This window comes from Lathamus discolor, chromosome 16 (assembly GCF_037157495.1).
Source record: "Lathamus discolor isolate bLatDis1 chromosome 16, bLatDis1.hap1, whole genome shotgun sequence".
NCBI lineage: Eukaryota > Metazoa > Chordata > Aves > Psittaciformes > Psittacidae > Lathamus > Lathamus discolor.
Window position 1 is genome coordinate 4,920,750 of NC_088899.1, and position 18,571 is coordinate 4,939,320.

The 18,571-nt window shown below is 43.1% G+C and overlaps 1 protein-coding gene across 3 annotated transcripts in view; it reads left to right on the forward strand.

Moving 5' to 3' along the window:
- The first annotated feature begins 404 nt into the window (after positions 1 to 404).
- Positions 405 to 18,571, forward strand: part of RERE (arginine-glutamic acid dipeptide repeats) — a 221,527-nt gene continuing 203,360 nt past the window's right edge. For 2 of the 3 annotated variants that reach the window (XM_065696874.1, XM_065696875.1), the window contains exon 1: positions 405 to 749. The gene's annotated coding sequence lies outside the window, so the exon portion shown is untranslated. The remainder of the gene's footprint in view (positions 750 to 18,571) is intronic. The other variant, XM_065696872.1, reaches the window with a different exon arrangement.

The window sequence follows — 18,571 nt, forward strand, 5'->3', positions numbered from 1 at the left end:
GGACAGGCCATGCGGGCGGTGACAGCGGCCTACGAGCAGCCCCTGCAGCGCACCGGCGGGGCCCGGGGCCGGGCTGGGCACGGGGGCTCGGCGCACCCCGCCCCAGTGACGGTGCCCACGGCAGCGGTGGGAGCGGGGCGCGCTGCCGGCTCCGCGGTGCTGTGACCCCATCGCCCCCGCCGGGCCGGGCCGCAGCGCTCGGGGCGAACGGGACGGGACGGAACGCGGCCTCCTTTGTGCCGCCCGGCCCGCGCCCCCCTCCGCCTTCCCCCTATTCTTTTAAATCACTTCCATCCACTCTGCCCATTGGCTCCAACCTCCTGCCGGGTCACGGGGTATCCGTCCTCCTCCAATAGCGAGGCTGGATACTAGCATGCGGCTCCGGCCTGGCTGCGTTGCTGGGTGCCCGTTCGGTGCGTGCGTGCGTGAGGGAAGGCAGGCGGAGGCAGCGCTGAGCTGCCCGGACCCCGGCCCGCCGCCGCCCCTCCTCCTGCTTCCTCCTCCTCTTCCTCCTCCTCCTCCTCCTCCTTCTCCCCCCGCGGTCGCCGCCCCGCTCCTTGTCTCCCCGTTAAGATGCCCCTGGGCTGCCGCCGCTGAGGCACCGCGCGGGGACCCCGCCGCTCGCCGCCGCCGCCGCCCCGGGTTAGACGGGAGCTGCTCCCCCTCGCCGCCGCCGCCGCCCCGCTCCTCTCCCGCTTTGTCCCGGCAGCGACGCGGAGCCGCCGCGGATGCTGTAGCGCTCCGCAGAGGTAGGAGGGCGCGGAGCGGGGCCGCCTGGCCGCGGGTTCGTTGTCTGCGGGGGGCGAGGCCCTTCCGCCGCCGTGCAGCCGCGCTCGGGGGGTCGGTGCCGGGGAAAGGCGAGGAAGGGGCTGAGCCTGCGGGCGGGGGACGGGGGGGAGAGCCCCCCGCGTCCCTGCCCTCCCCGGGGGAGGAGGGAGCGTGCGGGGGGCTGGTGCGTGCGTGTTTGGGTGTCTTGGCTGCTGGGGAGCGCTGGCTGTGTAATGCTCAATGGAGAGGGGTTTGACTTGTTAACCTGAATAGGCGTGGGGCTGGGAGATACCGAACTTAAATGGACACAGGGCGCAGATGGAGTTCGGTGTTTGAAAGAGGCACTTGTTTGCCGGCGTGGTAGGTATGGAATGGTGAAAATGGAGATTTTATGCAAATTGATTTTCGGTGGCACCGGGAGGGGTGGGGTTTCTTCTTTTTTTCTTCTTTATTTTCATTGTGTTCTGTTCCCTGTTCTGTTTCTAAAGCGTGAAAAGAAGATGACCAGAATCGGCAAAGTAGTAGGAGGTAGACAACATCAGAGGCTTCATTGCTCAAACTGGCTGTTCGGGGCATTGCTGGGGAGAAAACAATGTGATGCATTGTTGAAGTGAATCCCTCAGATTTATTTTTGCATACTGGTTGCAGTTATTTTGATTTACTCACTTCTTATCCCGAGTTTTTCCTCGAAGCATTAATGTCTGTGGAGACTGGCAGCTCCATCGTTTGTATGCAGTCAGCAGGCGACTGCCTGATGCCTGTTTACTCCTTGAGTTACGTTGACCAGCTATTGAAATCAAAGGTATTATTATGCTTGTTGCACCAGTGTAGCTGAAATGAGGAGCTTCAGTCACTGGTTCTTACTGTCATGATGTAGTGGAAATCCTTTCTCAGCACAAGTCTGAAGTGTCAGGATTCAAATAGTGCGTCTGTTGTTAAATATGGAATTTAACCAGATAAAAATGAACACGGTGTCAAAAGAAGTAGCTGTTCGTTGTCAAAGGCTGTGTCAAATTGCCTTTTAATGTGCAGCGTGTAATATTTCTGTGTAGTTCTACTATTGCTAGGCGAACATTTTGGGTTTTTTTGTATGCTGCTCCCTTAGAATTGAGAAATCCATGGTGGTTAAGAGGGGTGGAAGCGTTTCTATAATAAAAGCACTTCTGGTAAATATATCTCATCTTGGTTTTAAGTCCTTGCGTTTGTAGCAGAAACTACGAGCTGGGGTTGATTTCGGTGGCCTGGTTTGGATGAATAGGGATTTTGGGGGTTTGCGTGTTGGTTCGGAGGTCTGGGGGGAAGAGGAGGAGGTAGATGCACACAATGCCCAGGCTTGGGAGCTCATTGTTCTTTGCCGTACACTCCGCTGTGTTTGGGACTGTGCTCTCACTCAAACACGCTGTCTCTTGAGAGGTGAAAGATGGGGAATGGGAAGCGTTTTCTACCTCTTTCCTCCTTCCCCAGAATGGCCTTTTGGTAACCTCGGAAAAAACCCCAAAGTGAAATAGTAAATGAGAAGCTAAAGGGCGCCAAAACATTGTGTATGTTCTTTCTCCTCCCCTCCCAGTGCTGGCTCTGCTGCTTTCTCTGTCTGTGAGTGGATGTATAAAGAGAGAGGGAGCACATGAGGTGAGCCTTGGAAGTACACTCTCTTGAACCCCTCTCAACTTTCTTTCATGTTCTACCTTTCCCCCCCCAAAATGAAACCCCCAGCTGTCTTGAAATGCGGATTACTGTGCTTCAGATATGTGTATTGGCTTTGGGATGTTTAGTCTGGAGGCATGTGTGCAGGAGAGCTACTGTCAAAGGAGAGCACTTCATGCAGATGAACGCATTGGGATGGCAAATATAAAAAGAAGTGTGCAGAGGTCTATTTTGGTGTATATATGATTTTCTTTCTTGAGGATTGTTTAATGCTTCTGTTTATGTAGCAGCATCTGAAGCAAAAAACCCCAAACCAACCCCAAACCAATTGTAGAATCACAGTATATCTTGAAATGGAAGGGACCCAAAAGGGTCATGGAGTCCAACTCCCTGCTCCTTGCAGGATGACTACTGTAGTGTGTGCTGAAGCTCTGGAAGCTGCACGAGGGCTTGAGCTCTTGGGTTGCTGGGGGATGGTAAAATCTCAGCTCACCGATAACTTCAGCTAGCTGGGGAGATGGAGGTTTACAGAAGGGGGTAAAAAATAACAGTGTTGTGGAGAAGATGCCATTGTGCTAGGTCCTTTGGAAAATAGGCAGCAGTGACTATCGGAGTTTAATTGTGAGGCCTCTAAGCTTTGTTTTTGACTCTTCAGCATACTTCAGTATCTAGTAGGCATAAATGACTTCAGTTTCCTTATCTGAACAAAATGTGATGATTGCCTCTGGACTGAGGACTTGATTTATCTTTCTACCACTGGTGTGGCTTTGGTGTGGCCAGTGGTAATTTTACTGTTATTGTAGGCTATTGTCTGCATGAATGCAAAGATGTGAGTTTGCAGAGAGGTACAGTGAAATGCTTATGCTGCCTCTCTGTGGCTTCATGATTCCTGTGAATTTGTACTATAGAGTGCCAGAGAAAGGGATAACTCCATCTGGACAAAGCTCTTGATATCCCTGTACAAAATGGGAAGCATTTATTGGGCATAAAACGGAAGTGGAGCTGGGAGAGACAAACCTGCTTGAAACAGTAATTACATAGCTGGATTAACACGTAGTGGTTTCTTTGCATCCAGGGATTTGTTTTACCTTCGTGGGGGTTTTGTATGTGCACAACTCCATCCTGGAGCTGTGGATATAGATCCAGTGCTGCAGCAGCAAAAGGCTAATAATCCACAACATTCAGGAATGTGCAGATATGGTGTGTGTAATTCTTAATGCTGATTGCAGCTGAGGTGAGAAAGACGGCAGTCTGATGTTGCAGGCTAATAAATGACTTCTTTAATAACACACTATTTGTAAATTTATTATCATAGCTGCAAAATGCATCTCTCTTTCCTAACCATACCGAGTAGTTGTTTTGCCCATAAAGAAGTGATTTCACTTTTGGGAGCAGGAAGGAAAAAGTGTGCTATGAGCATATAGAATTTTTCAAGTCTGTGTTACTGGCAGTGTAATGGCACAGCAGAACCTGTGTTATCCTCTCAGCAGAGCTGTTGGTACATTAAGATTGTCTGAGGGTAGCTTTGATTTCATTACATGCCGTATTTAGGGGTGCTGTAAGCTTCGGTAATATGTTACACTCAGTGTTGTTGGCATATGAGCACAGTACTTGGATTGTAGTTAATTTCCAGCTTAAAAAATAATGACAATAGGAAAACAATTAGTTACTTTGGGAGACTGAAATGAGTGAGCAACTATGTAAATTTAAAAGGGGTGGTCGGAACTGGAGTTAACTATTAGAAGAACCCCAGTCCACAACTCTGTAACATTTTAATATGGAAGTGGTGTGCTGGTTAAACTATTTGAGGCTCAGCTATGTTTCCCTCTGGTTTTCCTATTGAAATATATGACAGCTGTTACAATTGCATGAAGTCTAAACAAATCATCCTGCTTGACTTAAAGCGCTACATAGGACCTGAGTTGAGCTCAGAGTGTGAATTTCAATCAATAGGCTTAAAATAGGCATATTTTAAGAAAGGCCTATCTTGTAACCAAAACGGAACAAACCCACCCCTGTTGATTTGGGACCTGTTTGTTTAGTGTGCTCCTTTAAAGCTGTTTGAAATGAAGCTTGTGCTCTGCTGCTGTGAAGTTGCTTTACTGCAATAGGGAAATGGTATGTGAAATTTGTGTTGGTGATGTGGAAGGTTATCAAAAGGAGGCGAGTGTGATTAGATGCACTTTGGCAATGGTGTTTCCAGCAAGTTGCTAGGAAGAAAACCTCCCCACTTCTTAGAGCAATAGGAGGTGTTAGGGAGCAGGATCTACAACACAGTATTGTGCTCTCTATGTTGGTTTGCCAGAAGCATTTTACACAAGCTTTTATAATGTTGGTAGCTGTGCCCAACTGCTCTTTTCAGAGAGGCTGATGTATGAACAAAGGAGCAAACAAGATATGAATGCTGCGCTGGCTCCTGTTGATTTAAAAGTCTGCTGGGGCAAGGACTGACTCTAAATGACCGAAAACCTCCAAACGGAATGAAATATTAGCTGACTATTTCTGTTTCAATAGGTGTCAGGGTGTGTTTTTTATCATTTTGTTTAATATAAATGTGTGTTTAGTTCCCTGAGCATCCAGAATAGCTCATTGACCTAGAGAAAAGTAAAACTAGCTTGGATACAAACATCAGTGTTCCCTCTGTGCCTCGTGGGGATCATGATGGCCTTTTCTTGTGAAATTCTTAGTCATGTGTGCGTGAAATGTGCTGTATCAGAACAGGGGGTGTTTCAGTTCTAGGTATAAAGGATTGCATTTGTATTTGGCATCTTAATACTGTTCAAAGTGCAACCCTGAAAGCATAGATCAGTTTGGATATTGCATAAATTTGGTAGATTAATAAGTAAATGTTTATGATTGACTTGGTGGAAAAGGGGTAATTCTTTGAAGACATAGGTTGTCTTTTGTTCTTCCTACAGAGCACAAATGAGAGTCTAGTTCACTTAAGATGCAAGGTAAGTGGAAGAAAATGAGTGCTCATTAATTCTGAGGTCTCAGGTAATCTATGTGTTTAATCTCCTTGTCTATATTTAAAAAGAATATTGTTACCACGGTGTTATCAATCCCTGATACTGAGAATCAATTTCGGCTTGTTTCAAATACATAACAGGATTTCTGCTTTATAATGTTACGTCGTCTTTTCTCATGCATGCAGGGAAGGTTGTAGCGTGTATGTATTTTTATGACTAACTAAGCTTATATTCTAGTAGCTCTTTTGAGGAGGCAAGAGCTGGTCAGCCCTGAAGTTTGCTCCCTCCATCCCCATTGCCAGTTAATTCCCCTTTCCCCCCTGTCCTTTATAACAGTTGAATGGGCGAGCAGCGTGGATGCGCCTACAGACTAACCGGCTGCCAAGCAAAGCTTAAAATGCTGGTTTCTGTCTGGCCATGCCTTAGTGGGGATGTAATTAATTAGAGAGCTTTTTCCTATCCATCTGCTGGTTTGCACAAAACTCTCAGGAATGTTGGTTATAGCCGAGATGACTGTCATGTCAGGCTTGTTTGAAATCCATTACGCACCAGAACTTACTGGCGTGAAATGAGAGGATAAGGCAACGGGGAGGGGGGAGAAGGGGAAGTGAGGTGAACTGGGTGAGTTTTTCTCTGTAAGAAATGAGGTTGAAGAGAGAGAAAGGAAGTTCTGTCATCTAGCGCTAATAAATACTTGTCTGTGTGATGAGCAGTTTCTCCTTTATGTTCATCTTTTTCATATGGCCAGCTGTTTCGGGGTGGAAACAGACAAGTTCTGAGGCACTTGGCCCATCGTCCTACAGATTTTCCTTCCTTTTTTTGGAGCTGTTTGGAATCATTCTTAGTAACCGGCTGGTCTGGGTGCAGGCGTTTCATACAACTGTTAGCTAAAATACATAGGACGGACTTTCTTGTTAATATATGATGCTAAAAATGAACAAAGCCATTATGGAGCAGAATTTCTTACCAGTCAGAAATCACTGATAAAGATTTAGAGAACGAAGGTTTGGTTTGATGTGGCTCTGGGTGTGTGTTCATACCAGTTCTCCAACCAATGAATCTGGAGTAAGCCTGATTCATTTTAGGGAACTAAAACCTAACAGATCTTGTTTGATCTCAGATATCTTGCGAATGTTATATATTAACTTCTTAGGCAGATGCTGTATATTAAACTCTTGATCCTACGGTCAGATTTCTGTATATGGAATCATGATAGGTGGAACGTGTGTAGGGGAATGGATGGAGGAGTCTTCCTGGGGGTGGGGAGGATTGTTCATCATGCACATCATACACATAACCTATATAAATATATAAGAAATTTATGCCTAATGTGAGGTAGGGGCACATTAATGAGTTAGTGTCAGATACATTGCTGTGTAACTTAATGTTAGATACACAGCAAGTGTTCACTCTCAGTGACAGCGTATGTGAGAGATGCTGATTTTCTTCCCCTGAAGGATAGGTAACTTCAAGCAAGCCTCTTCACTTCTATCCTTGAGTAAGTGGCTCTGAGCACTTAACACAGAGTGGCTGTGACTCATGGGACCTCATCTGTGCATTAATACCTTGAGTCAGCAGCCTGTGTAGTATTACTCATACCATAACCAACCATAAATTGACACATTGTCTGGTTTTTTTTTAGCTAGTATCTTAAATTTAAGCAGAAGATACTTGTAATGTTGGCAGTAGCAGCTCTAGTGAAGAGAGGTTTTAAGTTTCCTTGAAGTGAGAAATAGTTCAAAGCATGTGTAGATGCTGGGAGAGTTGGAACGTATAGTGAGTAGAAGACTTTGAGCGTTGGAGTTGCAGCTAAAGGCATTGAGTCAGACTTATGATGCTGGAGATAGGTCTTTCCTGTATGGCTACTGAAATCACTGTGGTCAAGGGGCAGCTCCTAAGACTTTTTTAAACCTGAGCATTGAGCATGATGTGGTTGCATTGCTATGTAAAGCAATGTGGTCTAGACTTGAGTGTATTGGTGTGGTGGAATAGGGAATTAAAACAGAATATGATGGTTTCAGTCAAAGGCTACCATTCTGGCAACCAGTTTATTTCCTGGGTTAAAGAAAAATGGCAAGTTCTGTTAGTAATGAACTATGTGTTATGGGATGTTAGCACAAAGCTGCTGGTCCCCTAAATAGCAAAGTTATTAAATACATACTTAAGGATTATGAATCTTCTTAAACAAGTGTGTGACAGTAATCTGCTGATGCCAACAACCACAAAGGACTAGAACACATGGTGTTGATGCCAAAATGCCACTTTATCTTTTCCTTGATTTAGGAGTCTTCATTCACTCATGCATGGTAACGTGAAAGGTGTCATAAGTCCAAGGCATTATACCCACTAAAAATCATGGTGCCCAGGCAATTGGGACTTTCAGGTTTGCTTTGAATTAGGAAAGAGACTTGGCGTGTGCGATGCTTCTTCAGAGCAAATGCTTCATGGTGACAGGTTGGGGACACACATCAAATGCTTTTTCTATACTTGTAATTGAAGCTCTAAGCTTGGAAAGCTTTGACTTGAAGGCAGCTGCTTTTCTTTTAAATGTGTCTTCCACTGTCAAAACCGGCTTAACCCGTCTCTTGGAATTCTACCTGTGTCCCTTTATAATGCTTCTTGTTTCCCCATCCCTGTCTGCAATAGCTTTGTACTGCACCTCTTGTTCAGCTTCATGTGCTCATACTTCAGTATGATCTAGAACTGCAGTATGAACTCAGAAGTATGAGAAGAATGTCAAAGTGTGGAAGTAGAAGTACCAATTTCTATTACTGAAGTTGCTTAAAATTTACCTGCTTAAGGCCCAGTATCTGACTGGATTCTGCAATGAAAGCTTTGCCTTGCTCCTTGTTCTTAGTACATTTAAAATTGGGAAAGATCACAGGTTCTTTAGGTGAACAAAACAATCATGATTTAACGATAGTTGAGTGTGTCCTCTGGGTACCAGATATCTCTGTGCCAAGGTGGTACATCAGGTAGAGAAAGGAATGCAATGTCTCCATTAGAGATCTTCTAATGAGGTCGGTGCAGGAGACTTAAACCACTTAATCCTCATTTTTACAAACTGGGAGTGAGATGCAGGCAATGTAATTTATGTCTCCAAGGTCATTCATTTTCACAAAACTTAATAGACCTGCCTCTGACTGCTCCTTAAACCACTGAATTATGCTACTTGCCTTCTAACATGAACCTTTAAGGTGAGCAACTTCACCCAGATAGAAAATGAACTTAAAGGTGTCTGTACACTTAGATTTTTGTGAGTCAGGTGCCCAGCTGGTAAGTCATCAGGAAATAAACCGGGTTACCTTAAGACTGGTTAGGGCTGTGCATTTAGTCTCTGGTGTATTTTAGTTGTAAGACTTCAACGATAGGTTTATTATCACACACAACTTTATTTGCTGTTACTAGGAACAGATTTGAAATGGGTATGTTGTTAGTGCTTTCTGTGACTCTGTTTCTGTGGTAGATGTTATATACCCTGATGCTCAGTTCAACTGAACTTAGAACAGAAGCCATGGGAGGCTTTCGGATGATAACAGTAGAAAAACTGTTTAAGGCCACTCTTGTGTTGGCAGGACAGAGCTGGGGGTGGGTATTGTTTCAGAGGTTAGGCTTTAAATCAAGGGAATTGAGTGAAAAGGCAAACATGGATAACTTGAAGCTGCATGTTTGTGAAGAAACGTGGATGGAGCGTGGTAATGCAAGTATTGCTCCTAAGGCAGATGCAAATAAACCAGCCTTCTGTCTGAATAAAGGGAATATGGATTTAGGGCTTTTCTGTGGTAGGCAGTCTCTTGGTGTTGGGGGAGAGGTTGCAGTGTGTGTTTCTGGATGAAAGTCCGAATAATATTTGGATTAGAGAAGGCCCAAGTTGACTGTTACCATATGCTCTTGAAGGAGAACTTAGGCAGAAGCCAAGTTCTCTTCCGACCTGCTGGGACAGTCTTGGGTGAAGTGTAAGTGTCTTCATCCGAGTTTTGAGATGCTGTAGGAGCGCAGGAAGTGAAAAGATAGTGAAGCACTTCTTTTTATTGTACTGTTCATAGGGAGGTGCTAGAATTATCAGTGGCATCTTGCTGTATCTCGCATGTCCTTTAGCAGGTCAGTAGAAATGCATGTGCCTTGTAACGTATTAATTGTTTCTCTGCACTTATCTTTTTCTCAATGATACCTGTTTCCCTAGGGTAGAGTTCAGGGTTCTACCTGCTGTTACTCTCCCTTTAGTGATGAATGTGTTTGAGGGTATGATTCTTTTTCCATGCGTCTCAGTCACTATCACGGCTTACCTTCCAGGGCTGGCTTTGTTAAACAGAGCTCTGTAAACAGCATATCTGCTCATTCTTCTGCTTGGAAAAAGTAATTCAATTCTTATTTCCTGCTTCTCTTCATGTTGAATAGACTTAGTCTTTTATTGTTGAATGTTATTGTCTAACTGCATGCCTCTCTTTCCGTGTCTGTAGCATATGAGAAATGAAACTGCCTCCACTTGTGTTCTCATTGTATGGCACTTCTCTCCATGCAGGCTTGCTTCAATTAATGTTCTCTTCTCTATGCTAATTATTCATCAAATAACTGCTTCCATCGCTTCTGTCCCAAAGTACAAGTTTAGTGAGATGTGGAGAGTAATTACTTTAGTGTATGTTTGCGGAAGTCTTCTGAGTCCTGATAAGTGGTATTCACGCTTTTCCTTGCTGGGACTTTTCTGAGGCCCTAATGCACATGTTGGATGTTGTTGAATAGAAACAAAGGCTGGGAAGGATTATTAATGAATGAGGCCTGTTGTTTATGACATTGTTTGGAATTAAACACGTTTCCTATATTAAATCCCAAAGCTAGTGGGTCATATATCTAATTCCTGGAGATGATAAAGGTTCCTGCTGCAAAGAGACAACTGGAGAGAATAGGAAGATCTCATGTTGTTAATTCACCATGAGAATTTAGACGTTGAGATCACAGCATTTGGATGGTGCTGTAGGCACTTCGGAAAGCACAACTTGTTGTGTGACCTTGGGCTGAACAGCTCCTTGCAGTTGTGTTTTTTGTGCTAATGGAAGCTGTGATGATACTTTATCGTTGTTATCAGGAAGTTAGATAGATGTTCAGCAGTATGAAAATGCTAATTGCTTATATCTGTTTACTTTGCTAATCTGAAAGTGGATGTTAACTTAGTTACACATTACATGTTCCTCTTTGCAACGATCGTGAAATAGCTGGTTAATGCTTTAAAAACAACACAAAATGTTCTCAAATCCAGGATCTTGGCCACCCCCCAATACGGAGAGAACTCGATAGCTCAAAACCGTGGCAATCTGTGCTTTAGCTTGCTTTCTGATTGTTTGCTAGAGGACCAGTGAGCTATAAAATGATGCTGAAATACGGGGGATTTTAAAGACTTTTCAAGGGCAGTTTATGCTCAGCAGTGGGTTACAGGAACAGTGGTGAACTCTTGAATCTCTTCTCCTGATTATGAAATTGCTACACGAAAAATACCTAATTTGTGAATCTCTCTTTTCAGTTTCTTGTGGTTACTTGTACCTTTTTTCCCCGGTGAAGAATGAAGATCTTTTTCTATTTTGCTATGTTACTACTTTTTGCCCCTTTTGGAATGTAACAGGGAAGCAAGGTGTGCTTTAAAAGCACGGATATTGTCCTGGTGGTGTGTTGTTCTTCCCTATGTTGATGTCTGGAGGTTGATAAACTTTAGGCTGTATACTTGCATCCCGGCACCCCTGAGCTCTGTTCTATGTGACTATAGATCATCACCTTCTCGCTGTATCTTTTCATTTAAGACATAGTTGCTCTTTACTTCAAAGTGTAACTGATGGCAACTCTCAGTTGTATCTTTGCATTTGTTATTTTGTGCCTTGATGTATCATCAATAGCTATTTGATATTATTTGTTCCTATCAAAGTACATAAGAATCTTCTGGTAGCGGCCGCTGTAGAAAATACTTGGCTCTCCAGTACTGAAAGGAAATTATTCTTATTGTTTGTTAAATGCCTGTTAGCTGCCAAATTTGAGTCATATCACATTTTCTTCTGAAAGTCTGAAAATAAATGTCTACCTTGGTATTTTCCATGGTTCTCAGGGCTGGTTTATGCTACAGTTCTTGTCCTGAATCAAAATTGCCTTTAAGCTTTGCAGGAATTCCTGTAACTTCTTCCTCCCTCGTTGACTACTTGTGCTCTTAGCAGAAAATATATGCCTTTGTGCTGTGTAATGGCAGGATGTCTCTAGGTATTACTAATGGAGAGCTCCTAGACTTGGTCTCCCTCCTGTTACTAATTGAGTAATTGCTCATTCAGAGAGCAGCTCTGAATCAATACTGGGAATACATTCCAAGTTACATTTTCTACCTTCCTAAAGTGAATGAAATTGGGATTTTGCTTTCAGGTGTACAAGGGTGAAGCTATAAATGTTGAATGAGCTTTCGAAGGTGGAAGGAGGTGGTGTCACCCATTAGTAAGCTCAGGAAGGCCAGAAGGTTATTTCCTATGTACATGTTTGCTTTTAATAAAAATGTGCTTTAGAATCTGTTCAGTAGGAGCAGGATTTGAACCTCATTTAAATAAGGCTCTCGCAAAGCAGCCTGTGGGTCAGTGGGTGTGCAAGGAGCACAATTTGTATTCCTCTCTAGCTTGCTTCCCTCCTGCCTCCAGGTGAAAGGAAGGGCAGGTTCCAGAGAAGAAAATAAGGCAGAAGAGATTAATACTTGTAGTGCAGAAAAACACTGCTCCTTCTGTGATCTGAAGTTCGTTTGCAGTCCAGCCGGCTCTGTTCTCTGCCTGGCTGGGTATGGTTTTGAGCTTGTTGTGCGTATACATAGAGCCTTTCTGTCTAGTCTAGAGGAGGTGAAGAGGTGGTGGCTGTCGTGAGCTGGTGTCACGAGCAAAACCAAAGTATTCTTTAAGCGGTAAAATGGAGCTTGACATCATACAAACAGCTATTGTGGAGCATGTCAGGGGGAAGAGGGTTTCCTTCCTTTCTGAAAGTACTTAGGCATGTGTACGAGTGTGCATGGGTTGTTGAATGGTGTTTTATTTTTCCTCTGCAAGATTTTTAGGTCTTTTTCAGAGAAAAGGCAATCCCAATGTGTTTATTTTCCACACTATGACAGTACAGAGACTTAAAAGGTTCCTTGTAAGTACTGCTTCACTGCAGCAGCAGAGCCCTGTCTTCAATGTTTTAAGTTAAGGCAAATGCTTCAGTGAAAAGAAGTATTTTACATTTTGAAAGCAGTGGATTTCTATGTGGGAAGAACCTATTTGGGTAGCATCACTTCAGCATCCCTTTGAGGCTGTTGCCTGCTTAGTTCCTTGATGTTAACAGTTCTCAGCTCATCAGTTCCTGCTTGCAGAAATAGGACTTTAGGGGCCAGTCATCCATAGCCCAGGCTGACTTCTGTAGCTGTGGAAAAATGTCTTCTGTTTCAGAAGGCTGCAGATGTTAAATGTTTGTCAGGAAGAACTTGCAGAGCATGGTACGTGGCTGATGTGCTTGCCCTAGTGACTTGCTTAGCTATGAATTTGGAGTGTAGATAAATTGGCTGTCAGGGTGGGTTGTGTTGTCTCTATAGCACAGTGCCCCTTTATGTATTTCTTTAAACTCTGGTATCAAACCAAACCTCTGCTACTGCGGGGACTGGATATCCATCTGAATTACTTGTGTCTGTTACGATTAGTTGAGCATATTCCTGAGAAGACCAAGGCTTTGTATAGTCTTGCTGTTTTGCTGATCCTGAGCTTGAGGAAACCCACATCCCTCTGTAGTGGGAATTCATTCAGCTGCCTCTAAAATGTTGATGCTGTCTTGTAGGAGGCAAAAATATTTGCTATGCATTTAGTTGTCAGTGAAGTGTCACAGCCAAAACATGTTTAAAGAAATCTGCATTAGATTACAAGGTTTAATTTTGCTTGCTTGTGCATGTATTTATTTTTTTTCTCCAACATGAGATTTGCTATTTTCTCAGTGTGGGAAGTGCCCAAGCAGTGCCTTTTATCACAGCCTAGTCTCATCCAAAAGGAGATTATGTGAAACCTTACTGGTTGGGGAATGTGCCTCTCAACACGAAGCCTGTCACAGCTCACCTACGCTTCATGCTGCGTGCATCAGGATGGTTCAGAACCACAGAGTGGCTTGGGCTGGAAGGGACCTTAAAGCTCACCCACTTCCAACCCTCTGCCATGGGCACCTTCCACTGGAGCAGCTTGCTCCAAGCCCCTGTGTCCAACCTGGCCTTGAGCACTGCCAGGGATGGGGCAGCCACAGCTTCTCTGAGCACCCTGTGCCAGCGCCTCAGCACCCTCACAGGGAAGAGCTTCTGCCTAAGAGCTCATCTCAGTCTCCCCTCGGGCAGGTTCAAGCCATTGCCCTTGGCCTGTCCCTACAGGCCCTTGTCCAAAGACCCTCTGCAGCTTTCTTGCAGGCCCCTGTAGTTGGAAAGGCTGCTTTAATACATATATTTACTTTTAAAGTGAATTCCTTTTGAGACTTTGAATGACTATAAAGCTCAGAATTACACAGCTGAAATCTTTCAGGTGAGAAATTGATTCAGGTTTGGGATGCAGTTAGATGCCACTTCTGTGCTGGTGACAAGTATGATGGTTGGCACCACAGCAGATGGTAGAGTAATGCTTTGAGCTTGATTATTCTTCTTCAGCATAGGGAAGAGATGGGTACATGCATAGCCTGTTGAGTTCCTTTGTGTGGTCAGTGTTGACCTGAGTGGGCTCGTTATTACTTGGCACAGGTACGAGGCAGTGGCTGTGATAAAGGCAAGCACATAAAGCTTTCTGGAGGCTTTCAGGCAGTTTGAGGTATTTCTAAGTGGGTTTAGAAGAAGGGGAAAGAGCTGTGGAGATGGTTACTGGGGGAGATGGGGAGTGCAAAATGTGTTTATGGAAACAAGCCAACACTTAAACACAGCTGTACAGACCCGTCTTCTGATCAGCTCTTTAATGTGAAAAGAACTCCCCAGTTTGAATTACAGGGCTCTGGTTAAATGATTACATGAGGTATGTTTAAAAATAGCAAATGTATTTTATGTCCAGTCAAACAAGGCTTTTGGCATTCAAAACTCAAATGAAATCTGTGTTGACTTCCACCTGACAGCCAAGTGACTCAAATGCTATGTTCCTTGAAGGAAAATGGCCTTTTTTATTTCAGATTACTCCGTCGTAGGCTGTAACAAGTAATAATCGTGTACTGGATTTTCTTTAAGAGTAGGATCCTTAACTGCAAGTGTGATTCTGTTCAGCTATTTAAAATAGGGATTTTTTAATAGTGCTTATGCTATGGCAAGTTATAATTTGTGAAATCTCTTTTTTTCAGTGTGAAATGGTCTGTGGATTGCTGCTTTAGCTTGTTTCTGTGCACTTTGGTTTGCTAGATGAACAGAGCTATTAATAACGGCCACTCTTGCTTTTTCAGCATGGAAGAGTTGGTAAGCATGGAGCTATGTGTAGTTCGTAGTTTTAATTAAACGTGGCCTGGGATTATCTTGTATTACCAGTTACCTTCTAGAAGATTATGTTCATAAAAGGTTCATGAGTTGTTAAGTGGAAGAGATTAAAGCGATTGTTGGCATGTTAGGAGAATTATTTGTTGCCTACGCAGCAGTTGTTCGTAGCTTTAATTTGCCAGTAATGGCAGACAAGTAAAATGCAAGCGTTTGAATTATAAAATCTCCACTAGCTGACAAAACCAAGCTGTATGCTGGAGTAATTGTCTTTTTTTATCAAAGTGATGTTTAGTTGTTGAGAAATCTTCGGTGGAAGAGCAGCCTTTTTCAGTGTTTCTGAGCTGTTACTTTGTGGATGATACTCTCGTGATGTGACCAGGCAAGTCTTATTAAGGAATCACAACCTCTTAAAGCATCGAGGGCACAAATGAGCATAAGGAACTGATGGGCAGGTTCTGGAGAGGATAGCTTCTATTGTGGATTTGTAAATCCTTGCTGTATTGGTCAGTTAATCAATAGAGGAAAGGTTTAGAATCCTGGCCTTAGATAAATAATGTGTATAAAGACAATGCTCATATGATTGTATGCATCTGGATCTGTTTAGAATGAACTGTGAAACACGTTGCAGTACTAATGAAGAATACAGTGGGTGCCTCTCTGCTGCTATCAAAATCCATTAGGAAGTTTTGCTCTGCTTGAACGCCTTTCATTGTTTGGCGTTCTGGTTCATCCTAGAGCAGTAGCAGTAAATGGCATCTATTCTGTGCTGATACAAACAGTTCCTATATGCTTTACAAACAATGATGTTACAGTTTGAGTAGACATCTGCTTAGCTTTTAATAATGGATACCAGGCAGGTTGTAGAACTTTAAGCATGCAGTTGCATGTATTTTATCTACAACAAGGAAAAACAAGTACAGGAGACGATATTTCAGGCTCCTATGTTGTCTGATTATGCACAGATATACCATGGAAACATGACCTGTTATTTAAAAAAGCAATCCATGGGGTGATTCTTCTGTGTAGAGTAACATGTTTTGGATAGAGTAAAAGCAGTTTCAGTTCACTCCGCTACAAATGTATTGTGCTGTTCTGCTCTATAGGTCCTCTAAAAAAGTGCTTTCCTCTCCCATTTTAACTTCCCTTAAAGTTCCTTGAATTGGCGTGGGCTGGGGGAAAAGGAAGATCTGTCTGTCTCTATGTGCGTAGATCTGCATCGGTGCATCATAGCAGGCTTGCGCCAAGGTTGTGCAATGCTGATGGGAAGCTCGCTATTTCAAACTGATGATGGCTGAAGCTTGACATTGCCACTAACTCTTCCGCATGCTCATACACTCATCTCAAATTTGGAGATGTTTGAGATGATTAAGAATTCTAATCTTAATTGCTTGGTGGTTGCCAAAAGTGTATCCTGTTAGCAATATGTCCAATTCGTTGTCGTCCAGCTTCCCTTCTGCCCCATAATGATGGCTGCATTATGTTGTCAGTGTAAACATGTGCCTAGCTAACCGAGTTTACAGAAAGACTTTGTGTTATGTGACTCTATCTAGAGGTCACGTATTGAGTGAGATGTGTGTGAGTTTAATTTGAAAGCGTAGAAAGCAGTGACCATTCCTAGTGTTCTGCTTTGAACTGTGAAAACAATTCCTGTCTGTGGCAATCTGCAAAGCCAGATTTTCATTGCAGAACTTCTGATGAATGCATCCCTGTGTTTTGAAACATAACTTATTGGTTTTTCTTAATGTTCTTACAGCTAGGCAATATATACATGCTAGCTAGTCACCACATGGTGGCAATTTGCTCAGTGAAGGAATCTGTGTGGATAGAAAGCCTGAACTTCCTTTGCTCAAATGCGAAGAATGCGAGCATGCTTTAAGTTAGGCATATTAGTTACATTGATCACTCTGTTTTCCAGATGTCATGAGCTTGAGGTATATATATGGGAAGGCACTATCAAGAAGTTAACATTATCTGTCTTTAAATTTGGTATTCCGTGCATGTCTGGCCTGTAAAATGCTACATGCTATTTATCCAATGATCAAGGCTTAGGGATGATTTTCTGCGATTCCAAAATACATACTATTTAATACCTAATGCAAAGGAAAAAATCTGGTTTCTTCATGTAACCACACAAAAATGGAGCCAGCTGCTGCATTATGCCTCCCCGATGCAGCTTTGATGCTACAGTTTTAGCAGGAGATAAAATATTGATACCTCTTCCTCCCCTTCACCTTCTAGTATACTTTATAAAGCCTTTGCAGTTGTTTATAGGTTATTTTATAGAAGAACTGGTCAAGCTTCTGTAACTTTCCTACTAGACTTTCATGAAGCTTTAAGAGTTTGTTGTTTTGTGGAAGAAACTATTAACAGTCTCTTTCTATACATAGGTGCATCTGTGAACAAGAAAGGTGCAGAACTTTAAAGCTCAAGTGGAACGTGTTTGTAGCATGGTGTCGCTTGGCTGCAGCAAAATCATACGCACGATGAAGTAAACAGTATATGAAATTAAAACTAGTAAAATGGAAAATAAATGTGTAATTATGTCACAAATGAAAGACAGATGTTAGGAACCCGGGGCTTATGAGGGCTGGTATGAAAACCATGCAACAATCTGATGCTTGTTTGAACCATATGTCAGCTCTCAAGTGTGAGTTATATACCACTGAAACTGTTCAGGATCCTGGAAAAAAGTTCTTATACTTCTGAGGATTAGAGAAGTTAAGAGGAGGTTTATGAGGCTGTCAGAATATTCTGCCAGGACTGGAAACAGATGAATTCAGTAGGACAGTGAGCTGCCTGCTATAGAAGATGATGTGGCTCCATTGGCAGGGTGTACAGGTAGTCTGTCTCAAGAAGCAGTAAGGTAGTAGCAACATCATGAAGAGTTCTTCTTTTGTCATTGTGGGCTTCTGAGACTAAGCAGCTTTATGTAGCTCTTGGAATTAGCTTAACCCATACCCAAATATCTCACATCTATAGCTTGTATTTATGACGTGGATTCACTAAATGCTCTTTCCTTACTATCAAAGAAGCTGAAATGTCACAGTACTTAACAGAATCTCTTTTTAGTGAGCAGCGTGATAACTGAAGTGGAGTGGGAGGATCACTGAAGATGTTTTTAGATCCAACTGTAAGCTCTGTAAAACACTTAGTCTGCTAAATTCTGCTGCCTGTCTGTAGTCCTTATTGCACTGGAAATGAAATCAGTGGGAAATGGTTCAGGACTGCTCCGTAATGACCAAAGTATTAGCAAAGGGATTTTAATTATTATTATTATTTTTAGAACATGCTGTAGCAAACTGAGTACTCAAGCTGTCAACCCCAGGCATGAACAAAGGCATGCTGAGATGACTGAAAGCGCAGTCCTTTCTCTTCTGATACATTGTTCGGCTGTCTTGTTATGTATGTGTGTGTTTGCGGCTTTGTCTCCAGGTAGATACTCACAGGTTCAAGGTTTCCAAGATGCACAGAAGATCGCGCACTCTGTGTTTTAGCTTATTGTAACGTGATGACAGGGTTGAATTGGATGCTGTGAGAAATTGCTTCTGTTGTGTAAGTTCCCCCCCTTCTGCTTCTTGTGTTTTTCTGCTCACCTCTTACCTTGCAATAGAGAAAGTGTTTATCAGAAAGAAAATGAAACTTCACTTAAGTCAGGGTTTGCTCAAGTAGCCTTTAAATTTCATTGGATAACTAAGTCTTTTAGAGGCCAAATTAAGATCAGCATTGGTTT